A 13186-nucleotide genomic window follows, 5' to 3' on the forward strand; every position below is an offset into this window, starting at 1 on the left:
GGAGGCTTGAAGCAAAAGTTCCTACAAAGGAGACTGCGGATGAGAAGCAAGCTGAACCGCCCGCAGAAGACCTGCGACGCTCGGGACCTGAAGGCAACAGGTGCAGAGAGCTGTGGTCACGAGTGGCATTGAGAAGGGAGGCTCATGTGGAAGTCTGTAGCGAGTTAGACCCCAGATTCCCTCCTCCGCTGCAACCAGGAAAGAACCCCAAAACTTGGTCCCTGGAGAAGCAAAATGACGGCTCTGAACTTGGGGTTCCCAGGCAAAGAGGGGGCAGGGGTGAGGTTCAGTCCCAACAAGTAATGGTGAGCTTCTAGCTCCCGTCTTCCGCACCCCACCCCCAGGCAAGCAGTTATCGGCTTCTCTCGGGTGGCCCCTACCCCAGAGAGAGAGATCTCTGAAGACTGACATTGGGTGGTTTCCAGTATAAAAGCCCGCCAGCCCTTGTGCTCTACCCGAGCGTTCAGAGCAGTCGGCCTCACAGAGCTCCTCTGAAAGATGGACAGACAGTCAAGGACTAACAGACAGTTGAGGAAGGACTCCAACATGAAAAAAGAGATCAAAACAAAGGCAGGGTGGGGACAGTCCCAGGATTTCAGGCACAGTGTGGGCACCAGGGGACGATTTCAAAAAGAATTCTAGTGAAAATTCTCACGGGAGGAAGAGAAACTTTGCCCTTTCTGAGAAAGGAAATCATCGGGAACAAGACAGAGCTCTCAGACAGTAAAAAAAAGTATATAATAGTTGAAATAAAAATTCAAGGAAAGGAAGTCTGCCAGAAAAGAAAACTAAAAGACAAAGACGAAAACAGGACGGGGGAGGGAATACCACTCAAGAATCCAAGAGACAACAAGGAAAACAGATGGGAGGAAATCATGGGAAAGAGATACGTAAGAAATATTCCCAGAACAGCAGACACGAATTTCCACACTGAAGGGACCAAATGAGGTCTCATTACGACAAATGAGAAAAGACCTACGATGAGACACCTGAGTGGCTCAGTCTTTGGCTAAGATCGTGATACTGGGGTCATGGGGTCAATCCGCATCAGGCTCCTCTCTTAGCGGGGAGCCTGCTTCTCCCTCTTCCTGTGCCCTTCCCCCACTCCTACTCTCCCATGCTCTCTCTCTCTCTGACAAACAAATAAAATCTTAAAAAAAAAAAAAAAAATACCTGCAGCAATTTTGAAATTTCAGAACCCCAAAGACAGAGTAATGGAGACTTGCCGAGAGCCGAGGCAGGAGCCCGGTGGTTCAAGCTTTGTCTGTAGCAGCACAGTCAAAAACCGACCTCTGTGCTCTAGACAGAGACAGAGTTCAGATATAAAGAGGAACAACAGCTTTATTCCTTTGCCCAGCAAAAGAGGCTACACCAGGCCAAGACCTCCCGACCTACAGGCCTGCCCAGAGGAAGGGGCTGGGGTTTTATAAGGAAATACAGGATCGTCTCATTTTGACAGGAATTACATACGTGCTGCCAGCCTCCTTTTTCACATTTTCAGGGCACAGAGTTCCTGATATATGAAGGGAGGGGGTGAGGTTTGCAGAAGAGGGGAAAGTTGCCTAAAATCGAGCCTCACCGAAGCATTAGTGCAGCAGTTTTGAATTTTGTTCAGCCCTATGCTTTTAAGCGGTTCCTGCAGCCCTAGATGCCAGGAGACAGGGAAGAATGGCTCCAAGATTCCAGTGCGGGGCAGGGAGGAGGCTGGGGGTGTTTTCAACCTGGAATTCTATATTCAGCCACTATCAATAAGCATGAGGGTGGAAAAATACCTTTTCCAGATATAAATGGACTCAAATTAACCTCCCATGCACGCTGCCTTAAGGACTTCCTGGAGAATGCGCTCTAGCAAAACTAGGCTGTAAACCAAAGAAGGAAGTCGGGATGGGGAGACAGCAGGGCTGGGGGTGAGCAGTTTGGAGCAGGAGAGAAGTCTGCTCCAGGAGGGAGACCACCGAGGAAAACAGGATCCATACTCCCCTCAGTGAGTCTCACCATTCAGGAATAGTATCGCGAGAGCTGAAGGAGCCACCTGGGAACGAATAGGTATGTAGACAACAAAGTAAATCTTTAGCTAAGGTAATTATTATTCCTGAGATAAAAAGGAAATATAATCAGAGCACACTACTCGCTCTGCCATAAGCATACTTGGAGCGTTATAATAATTAAACTCTGACCTCTGATATTAACCAGGAGTGCTGAAGCCACGATCCTGGGAGGGCAGGAGGACAGAAGAGGGAGGGGACAAGTCTGCCAACCCAGCACCTCAAAAGATAATTCCTGGGGCGCCTGGATGGCTCAGTGGGTTAGGGCCTCTGCCTTCGGCTCAGGTCATGATCCCAGGGACCTGGGATCGAGCCCCGCATCAGGCTCTCTGCTCAGCGAGGAGCCAGCTTCCTTCTCTCTCTCTGTCTGCCTCTCTGCCTACTTGCGATCTCTGTCAAATAAATAAATAAAATCTTCAAAAAGAAAAAAAAAATTCCTAACTTTGATAAATCAAGAAAAGCAATATGAACCTGTTACTGAGAAATACAGAGGTGGATACCAAAAGAAACAGCTTGAAGGGTGTATTATTGGTTTCCCATTACTGCAGAATGACCACAACTTTGCAGCTTAAAACCACAGATATTCATGACCTCACAGTTCCCCTGGGTCAGGAGGGTGATATGGATCCTCGGCAGGCTCATTGGGCTCCAATCAAAGCATCATCTGGGCTGGGTTCTCATCCAAAAAATTCTGTTCCAAACTCATTCCGGCTGTCCGCAGAAGCATATCTTGGTGGTTGCACAACTGAGAGCCCCAGATTGTTGCTGCTTGTCACACCTACAGGCTATGGAAAGTCTCCAGAAGCCACCACGGTTCCTTGCCATAAGGGCTTCTCCGCCACAGCTACTGCCCTTGTCAAGGCCACAAGGAGAGCCTCTTGCCCCAGTCCGCTATGATGCAGACTTCTACAATAGCAAACATGCCAGCCACACCCCAGGGTGTGAATGCCAGGAGGCTGGGAGCGTTGGGACCACACCACGTTCAATCCACCACCAAGAAGTGATTACAGTTTTATGTTTTCGTAAGTAAGCAGTCAAAATACATAAAGGGTATTAGTGACTCCCTCTCACCCATTTCCTAGCCAACCAGCTCTCTTCCCTGGGAGGACAAATATAATCCGTCTCTCTTATAATGTAACACATGGGTCTGCATATGTAACAGAGGTCCACACTCTCCTCACTGCTCACTCCCTCAGCCCCCTACCCAGACCTGACGTGGTCAGCCATGACTTCCCCAAGCTTTCCAGAACACTGGTACCCACGGCACGTCTTCTGCATAACTGGTCGCATACCATCCCAACGTATCTGCCCCTTATCTTTTGCATGTAATACATCCTGAGATCATTTTATATCAGTACATAAAGAGCTTCTTCATTGTCTTGTTGTCACTACCCAGCAAAAATTGACCACGGGATGGATAGCCAGGTCACTCCCAACCCTCTCCTATTGCATACAAAGCTGCTATGAGAAATAGCTCTACGGGCCATAGTTCTGCTAATAGAGCTGCCTCTGGGGAGCAGGACAGGAAAGGACAGCCTCTACTGTTTTCATTGTAAGCTTTTTACTACCACTGGATTTTTGTTTTAATTCTATACACACATTCCTTTGATAACTGTAATAAGGGCCATGGGATCGCTTCAGGGGCTGAAGCTGGCTGCATGGGGAAGACTTCTTGGCCTTGCCACTATTAGAACAAGCTTGGCCTTGCCACTATTAGAACAAGCTTCCCCATCACACTCAAGCTTCTTTCTGCTCAGACTTTACTGAGCAGGTGCTCTGTCCCAGGCACTTGGAGCCCGGGACTCCAGGGAAAAGCCTCTTTGGAGGCAGGATACCCCACTTGTCCCTCTTCCTTGTGAAGCCAAGCACTGAGTGTCCAGGGGAAAGGGGGGCTGCGACCCTGTGATCCTCCATCTGCCATCGGGCTCTGTCCCAAGGGCATGACAGACTACAGCATCCCCAGGAACGAGGCAGGTACACAGCACCTCAGCTGGGGACCCAGGCCTTCCTGCTTAGCTCTCTGTCCCTGTTCTTCAGTAGCGCCACCGCCGGATGAAGCCGGTCACTGTCAGTGAAGTTCGCTGAGCGCCCTCTCAGGCATCAGACCCTTTAATCCTCACAGCTGTCCTACAAGCCAGTCTCACTGCTACCCATGCTTCACAGATGAGCAGACTAGACCTCTGGGCAGTGCCCGCAGTCTGCCTGTGGTTACACAGCTAGTAAGTGGCAGAGCCCATATTTGAACGTGGGTCTGGTGGTCCCAAGGCCACGGCTCTTACTCTCAGCACCATGGGGCTCATCCTATAAATGGGCAGCAAGCATATTTTCTGTTCTCCTTCTAGGGAGCATTGGCCTTGTCAATGACCCATGCTGACATCAATCCAATAAAGCACAGCTCTCTGGGTGTATTTTCCCCACATATAAAAACCCACTCAATGTCGCTCTCCGCTGGCCCACGTTTCTTTGGCATGGCTGCAAGGACCTGAGACAGTCGTGAACCGCCTTCCTGAAATCAAGGCTGTGCTACAGACTGAGAGCCCATCTAGGCTCGCCCAGGACAGCTCCCTGAGGTGACAAAGCAGCAGGGAGCTCCCCACCCACCCCACACCCCCAGCCCCACCTCCATCCTGGACAGGTGGGGCTGGGGCTGGCCCTGGACCACCGGCTCTTCTGCCCTCCTGAAAGCCAGATCACAAAGGTGCTATTGCCTGGAAGTGACAAAGAGCAATACAGAGGAGGCGGTGGGGGGGACGTGGTGGCCATTGTCAAGTGGTGGAAGTGAGATTAAGAAGAATGTAGAAGCAGCTGGCCCCGGGGAGAGGCACTCATTTATCAGCCTAAGGCAGCCTCCTGGAGGACAGGTCGGCACCCCCCACCATACGCCCTCCTTCCTCCTCCAGAACAGCCTTGCAAGGGGAAACCTGCAGGCCTCAGGCCAAGACCCCAAGCAGGAGGGGAAGGTCCCCAGGGTCGAATGAGTCTCGTGGGAAGCTGGTATATTCAGAGCTCTTCCCACACTGGCTCCTGCTGGAGGAACAGGTGTGGCTCATCTCCCCACAGCTCCCATCCTTGAGTGAACCGTACACAATGATGCCGGATCTCCCTCCCTATGTGGCCAAGAAGCTGGGACTCTGGATTTTTGATCGAAATCTCCCGGTTTTTCCATACTGGCAACGAATGCAATGGAAAAAAACCCAACACACACGTGGATCTGATGAAATCAGCCTGTGGGCCGCCTGCTGGCTGCGTGCCCTGCCGTGGGCTCACGGCAGAGGTGCTGAGACCCCACAATCCACCCCTCACTCTGGGGGTTAGGAACCTGCCACAACAGTCTTCCAAGCCTCCTGGGTCCCACACCCACCACAAACACAGATCCCAAAGCACCCTAGGATGTTGCTCCCCCGGCCAAGTCCTTGCACCTGACAAGGGGCCTGCTACACTTCCAAGCTGGCAAGCAGAGCAGCAGAGACTGGGGGGGCCAGGATGAGGGGCGACCAGGATGGGGAGGCGGGACTGGGGGGGGCCAGGACTGTGCGGAGGGGTGCTGACACCAGGGGGGCCAGGATGAAGGGCCACCCGTGCTTGGTGGATGGAGCAGCAGGAACCTGCCATGGAATGTTAGAGCCCCCGCTGCCCTGGGCCTCTGTCTCCCATAAGCAAAACCAGGTTTTGATTGCCCTCCCCCTCTCACCTTCTCAGCTAGGAGCCCCGAACCTGGGCTCAGGGGTTCAGGCCGCCCACCTTAGACCATGACCGCAGTCGGCTGCCATTATTAATGGGGGTAGTGGCAGTCACAACAGCTATGTCAAGGCATAAACAGAGGAACAGCACAACTGTGAAGAACCCCAGAGAACTCCCATAGCTGTAGGCTGCTGGTCACCCCCTCCCCACGTCAAAGATGAGAAGGGTCTGTCCCTGCACCAGGGTGGGAGTGAGAGGGAACATCTCCCAAGAGGACCAGGTGTCCTTTCCCTCAGCTCCTTTGCCGGTAGTTCTCGGTGGGGGTAGGGGTGGGGGCTGCATCCAAGCAGCCTCTAGAACCTTCCCTGGGATCACTCCTCTCCAAAGCTCTCCCCTGCTAGGATCTTGGAGGAGTCTGCTGCTGTTTTTATGTAAAGGGATGTTTTCACCTAAGGGAATATTTCCTCAGACTGCCGCCCCTTGCAGGGGACCGTCTCCTTGGAGAAAGGGCAGTGGTGGGAAAAGACAATCCCGCATCAGCAGCTCCATCAGAATGACGCTGGTGTGGCTGCTAATGACTTTACTGGCCTTGAAGGGGAAGAGGTCAAAGTAAGGGGCTCCTGCCAGCCTGAGCCCCTTGTGCCCGCAGCCCCCACTGTCTGCTGGAGCAGATTTTTAATAGACTCCGGCTGGTTCAGAGCCAAGGCGGAGCACGCTCGCGGGGGCCTATCAATAGAACACGGCGGAGGGTGACCAGGCGGCAGATTGGGGGGTGGGCGGAGCGGCTCCTCAGTCGTGCTTTGGTGGGGGGCGGTGAGAGACCGCGACTGCAGGTGCCCCAACTCTCTGCCCCGCTGTCTGCCTTCCGCTGCATCTAGGTCTCCAAGGTCCTGCCTAGGCCTCCAGGGATAGGCTGAGGGGAAGGCAGGGGAGAAGGGTGGAGGGCAGCCAGAGGAGACCACCTCATGCACGGCAGAAGGGCAGGGGGCCCTGCTCGACCCCTCGCACCCCACCCCACCTACCACCTGTGGAAACCTGGAAGCAGGAGGGCCAGGCATCTGCATTGCACCCCTCCACCCTGCTGTCCATGTGGGGCTGGGTCCCTCTTCCCTAAACAAAAACCCTCCATGGGATCCTTCCATGCAGTGTTTCTTTGTCGTCAAACTTCAGAAGTTAAGTCCTCAGAAGCCCTCCCACCCCCACCCCCGCCTTGAAATGGGTTAATCTGCCCAGCAACCTGTTTCCAGGAGTCTGGTCTGGAGGGTGCACCCGCTGGGAATTGTCCACCAGGCAGTCCACCATGCCCCCAGGTCAAGGGTCGTAGCCCCTTCCCACCGACCACCCTGTGTTTCCCAACACCTGCTCACTGCCTGCTCCCAGCGGATGCTCCGTGAACAACTGACTTCTTAAAATAAAGGTTTAAAACTTGCAAATTTAAACGTGTTGTTTAGAGGTATGCACATTTAGTAAACCCACTAAGAAGGGCAGAAAATTTGTGCAATCAAAACATTAGGCTGGTGGTCATGCCCTTTAGGATGGCTATTAAAATAACAAGTGTTGGGGGCACCTGGGTGCCTCACTGGGGAGCTCAGTGGGTTAAGATTCTGCCTTTGCATGAGGTCATGATCCTGGAGTCCCTGCTCAGCAGGGAGTCTACTTCTCCTTCTGCCTGCCATTCTTGCAACTCTCTCTCAAATCAATAAATAAAATCTTAAAAAAAAAAAAAAAAACAAAAACAAGTGTTGGCCTGCACATGGAGAAGTTGGGACCCTTATAGTGGGATGCGAAATGGTGCAGTCACGATGGAAACCATGTAGCATTTCTTCAAAATATTGCATGTGGAATTACCCAGGATGCCGCAGTTTCACTTCTGGGTACTTGCACAAAAGAACTGAAAGCAGGGACTCCCACAGGTGTGTGTTCATGTATGTTCACAGCAGCTGATTCACAAGAACCTAAAGGAAACAGCCCACGTGCCATCGACAGACGAGTGGATCAGCAGAATGTATGGTGTACCTACAGAGGAATATTACTCAACTTTAAAAAGGGATGAAATCTGACACCTGCTACAACACGGATGAGCCTTAGGACATCATGCTCAGTGGGAAAAAAGCCAGTCCCAGAAGGACAAATGCTATTTGATTCCGCTCATATGAGGCTCCTAGAGTGGACACATTCACAGAGACAATGGGTAGAACCGTGGTTACCGGGCGCTGGGGAAGGGAGGAAAGAGGACTTATGATTTATTTCAGCTTCTCTGGCTTCAGTTTGGGGTGAGGAGGTAAGTTCTGGGGATGAAGGGGGATGACAGTTGCATGACAGGGTGAATGTGCTTCATGCCGCCGAACTGGACACTTCAAAATGGTCTAGTGGTAAATTTTATGTCACGGGGGCGCCTGGGTGGCTCAGTGGGTTTAAAAAAAAAAAAAAAAAAGCCTCTGCCTTCGGCTCGGGTCATGGTCCCAGGGTCCTGGGATCGAGCCCTGCATCGGGCTCTCTGCTCAGTAGGGAGCCTGCTTCCTCCTCTCTCTGCATGTCTCTCTGCTTACTTGTGATCTCTGTCTGTCAAATAAATAAATAAAAATCTTTAAAAAAAAATTTATGTCATAAATTGTTCATCCTAAAAATAGACACTGCTGGTTATCTTACCAGCATAAGATGGTATTTGTACCACATTCAAGAAAAAAAAAATCCCAAAATGTGTCTCAGCAGGGGGAGGGGAGGGGTGCAGAAAGGAAGATGATGTCAGCAAGGGGGGGCATAAAGGAAGGTGATGTCACAGCAGGGGAGGTGGGGTGCATAAAGGAAGATGACATCATAGCAGGGGGAGGGGTGCATAAAGGAAGATGATGTCATAGCAGGGGGAGGGGTGCATAAAGGGCACAACTGTGCCATGAGGAGTTCCGGGGCTCCGTTAGACTCATCTAGTTCACTGCCTGGGTTCACCCCTACCCGCCTCCTCCACACCCACATATGTATGCCATGTATCTTGTTTCATTGATTCTAAGACTCACGTTTTTAACATTTAATCTCTCTGAAGTTGGGATGCATCTCAGAGCTGCTAAGAACAAAATAGCCTTGTGCCATAATTTATGGGATGGACGCTCTCTTTCCTTGTGGCACACAAGGTAACGATGCTTCTGGCCATCAATGGGGCCTCGGAGTAGAGGAAACACAGAGTATGTATGTGTAAGGAAAAGATTTCCTAATAAATATTTACGCGACTACTTTACGGAGCTATGATTCGCACACGGCACACTTCACCTGTGGCAGGTGTGCAATCTGATGGCTCACGGTTCCCAGAGCCGTGAAACCATAGCCCGTGTTGGAACGTTCTCATCTCCCCTGCAAGGAGCCCTGCGTCCTCCAGCAGTCCCTGCCCATGCCTCTCAACCCCCTCAGCACCGGGCAACCACTGATCTGTCTCCACACATCCACCTGTTCTAGATGTCTCATATCAGTGGAGTTGGACAGCAGACAGTCCCCCGTGACTGGCTTCTTTCACTTAGCTTGTTTTCAGGTCTCGCCCACACGGTAGCATTTTACTTCATTCCAGAGTGATCCATCCAAACCTCAGCTCACTGGCATCTCGCTGCTGAACCCACCACTTCCCTGAAATGACCCGTGTTGGTCCCAAGCCATCGCCCCCTTGGACAGTCTAGGGGCCATTCCTCAAGCTTCCCTTCGAGCGTGTTCGGCACAAACCCTGGGCAAGCGTGGATCCCCTGGCAGCTCTCGCGGGGCTCTCTCATCTCCTTCTCCCTGAACTGCTCCTCCCTTGAATTCCACACCTCACCTCCCAGTGCTGTCCACCTGCCTGGCCTCCAAGGTCCGCCCCCTTGCTTCTCCCTTCTCCTCCATCAAAAAGCAGGAATTCTGCAAGACGGCCATTGGCGTCGTCCCCTCCCCAGTCTCCCCATGATCTCCAGCAGCCCGGCGACAGCAGGAGCGGTTCCTATCTGCAGCTCTGACCTGCTCCCAGCTGTCTGCTGGAAGCATCTCTCCAGGTGCCCACGCGCTGTGGGATCTCTCCCGTGCGGGACCCAGGGCTCACAGCTTCTCCTAAACCACTGAAATCCTGCCTGGTGCTCCTTCATTCAGCGAAAGCTGGTGAGCACTTGCTGTCGCTGTCAGAGGGCCAGGGGCATGTGAAAAGAAGACAATGAACTCCCTTCTTTCTCGCAGGGAGCTTTCGTTCTGGGAGAGAGAGATGGTAGACACTGAGCTCTGCAATAGGGCAGAGGTTGATGTGATCCTTAAGACAGCAGGCTAAGGGGATGGATGGTCCCTTGGCCTCTGACTTCCTGCTGGGTTAGGCAGAAAGCAGAGATGAGGGTGGTGTGCTGGTAAACACTTATCAGCCAGCTCGCCAGGGAGAAACATCCAGAGTCATAGCTTTTGCCCACTTCCATGGAGTAAATACTCCACCTGGAGAGACTTCAGACAATCACCTTGACATTGGGGTTGGAGATGTGCACATGATTGGCCCTTCAGAGCCAATGGGAGCCAGTTTCAACACCCCAGCAGTAGGAGGAGAGAGGGGTGCCAGCTCTAGGCCGGTGCTGGTCTACCATTTCCTCCTCCTACTCCTCTGGCCCAGGGTTGGAAATGGTGGCTCAGGGACGTCATCCCTGGGGCCTCACTATCCCTAGTCAGGTCCTTTCCCTGCTCGGGCTCTTCATTAGAGCCCCTCAAGTTTCCTGTGCAGTATACACTGTTTCCCGTGAGACCTCAGCTCACTCAGGAGGGTTGTCCTCTACCATAGAATGACACAGCCTTGACAATGTGGTCACCCTGAGGCAGAGAATGAGTGACGAGGGCTATGTGTGTTGCTCTCACTGCCCCCCCAACCCCTGCCCCCAAGCCTGGTAACCCTCGAATTCCAACCCCAGCTCTCTACGAGTATCCAGTATCCAAGACTCCTGTGGAACTGTCCAGCATCTCGACTGTCGCTTTTCCTCAGTTCTCTGCGAAGTACTCCCCATGCCTGTAAATCTCACTAATGCTCACTCATTCCCATTTGAATCCTCTGCAGGACCCCTGCCAGGGAGCGGGGCTGGCAGGAGCTGGTACAAAGTCCTCCTCCAGAAATCACAGTCGGCAAGGAAAACACCACAGTCCTCTTACACAAATCGCTGGATTTGGGAGCAGAGTGGATAATTTGCATACATTTGGAAGATGAATTCAGAAGCCATGAAAGGCAAACCAGGGAAATAGACAGCAGCATAATCCACTGCAATTGTACTTACACTGGACGTGAAGGCCAAATCCGTGAGATCGTATTCTGAACTTTCTCCTTGTACAGCAGACACCACCGGTGTTCACACGATCCGGTGGGCCGGGTTCTCAGGGGATTCCACTCTTGCTGCAGTCCTGCTGCCCACTCCCCCAGCTGGTCAGTAACGCATCTATGCCAAGGCAGGCTGACTGCATGAGGCCAATGGTGTCCATGCACACCCCACCAGCCTCATGGGGCTCCTTGTGTCCTGTCAAGCAGCCCATATGCAGAGATAAAGGCAGCCTGGGGGAAGGAATGGGTTCTTTTTTCAGAGGATATTAGGACTAGGGTCGCAATTTACCTTGACGTTGGTAATGGTTCATCTTATGTGTCATCATGGCTGGGCCACAGTGCCCTGGTATGTGGTCAAACATTCTGCTGAATGTTTCTGTGAGTGTTTTTGGATGACATTAACATTTAAATCAGTGACTAAAGCAGATTGTCCTCCATCTTGTGGGTGGGCCTCGTCCAATCAGTTGAAAGCCTGGAGAGAACAAAAGACTGACCTCCCCTAAGCAGAGGGAATTCTGCAGCAGGAGGCCTTCAGACCGGACCTTCAGCATCACCTCCTCCTGAATCTCTGGGCCAGCCTGTCCTGCAGGTTTTGGACTAGCCAGCCTTGATAACCACATGAGTCAATTCATAAAATTATGCTTTCATATACACACAACCAGTTGATTCTGTTTCTCTGGAGGATCTCAAATGAGGCTAGAGTTGTGTTTGGGTCTAGCGTTAAAGTCTGGGTTGGGATTAGTTTCTTAGGTTGGGATTACGGCTAAGGTTAGAGGAAGGTCAAGAATTCAGGTGATGGGGACGCCTGGGTGGCTCAGTTGGTTGGACGACTGCCTTCAGCTCAGGATCCCGGAGTCCCGAGATCGAGTCCCACATCGGGCTCCCAGCTCCACAGGGAGTCTGCTTCTCTCTATGACCTTCTCCTCACTCATGGTCTCTCTCACTGTCTCTCTCTCAAATAAATAAATAAAATCTTTAAAAAAAAAAAAAAGAATTCAGGTGATGTTGTGGTTGACTCAGGAGTCAGGGTCAGTGTTGGGGTAAGATCAGGGCTCATCTTAGCAGAGGATTAGCATCAGGGTTGGGTTGAAGTTGGGCTAGATTAGGGTTAGGATTAAGGTTAGGATCAAGGTAGGGTGGATTTATGGTTAAGATCGGGGTTAATGTTGGGACACCTGGGTGGCTCAGTTGGTTAAGCATCTGCCTTCTGCTCAGGTCACGATCCCAGAGTCCTGGGATCAGCAGGGAGACTGCTTCTCTCTCTGGCTCTGCCTCCTCCTGCTTGTGTGCCCTCACACTCTCTGACAAATAAATTTAAAATTAAAAAAAAAAAAAGATTGGGATTAGTGTTAAATTATGACTGGTGTTATGGTAGTGTTGGAGAAACCACATGGATAGGATATGAATCAGATCATGGTTTGAGGCTAAATGGGGAAAGTGAGTCTGAACATGAGTTGGAGTTTTGGCAGCTGGAAAGCTGGCCTCCCCTGAAGATTTTATTTATTTACTTGACCTAAAGAGAGAGCACATAGGCAGGGGGCGCTGTAGAGGCAGAGGGAGAAGCAGGATCCCCGCCTACAGAGAGCCTGATGAAGGCTCTATCCCAGGACCCTGAGATCATGACCTGAGCTGAAGGCAGATGCTTCACCCACGGAGCTCCCCAAGTGGAGAACCCACGATCTTAAGCACCATGTCCTACTTCCTCCCTAAACAACCCATTCATTTGGCAAATAATAATACTTACTGTCTGTAGAGCGGTCTTCATGAGCCAGGCTCTGTTCCAGTGGGTTTTTAACCAGGGGTGACGGACCTTCAGGAGAGCACTTGTTGGGGTGAGCACTGGGTATTATGGAAGACTGATGAATCACTGACTTCTACCTCTGAAACTAATAACACACGATATATTAATTAACTGAATTTAAATTAAAATAAATAACCAAAAAGCAGGTCCCAGAAGAAGATGTATGCTATAGATCATCCAGGAAGGCCTTTGAATACAAGACCAAAGAACATATATATCTGGTGAAATCACAGGGAAATCAGGAGAGCAATGAGCACGAGACCCTCTGGGGCAGAAAGGTGTAGGTGAGGTCAGGAGACAGACAAACACCTGCCTGCTCTCTTTCTGGGGATTATGCCAAAGCAAGGCAGTGGGCGGCAGGGGTCTGGC

At 51.6% G+C, this 13186-nt stretch overlaps 1 long non-coding RNA gene across 1 annotated transcript in view; it reads right to left on the reverse strand.

Moving 5' to 3' along the window:
* LOC116575698 overlaps positions 1 to 12880 on the reverse strand; it is a 29853-nt gene extending 16973 nt beyond the window's left edge. Inside the window, exons 1-2 of the long non-coding RNA XR_004279918.1 lie at positions 12761 to 12880; positions 10976 to 11247 (exon numbers count right to left, since the gene is read on the reverse strand). This is a non-coding gene — a long non-coding RNA (uncharacterized LOC116575698). The remainder of the gene's footprint in view (positions 1 to 10975; positions 11248 to 12760) is intronic.
* Between the last annotated feature and the right edge of the window lie 306 nt (positions 12881 to 13186).

The sequence above is a fragment of the Mustela erminea genome, chromosome 17, assembly GCF_009829155.1.
Source record: "Mustela erminea isolate mMusErm1 chromosome 17, mMusErm1.Pri, whole genome shotgun sequence".
Taxonomy (NCBI): Eukaryota; Metazoa; Chordata; class Mammalia; order Carnivora; family Mustelidae; genus Mustela; species Mustela erminea.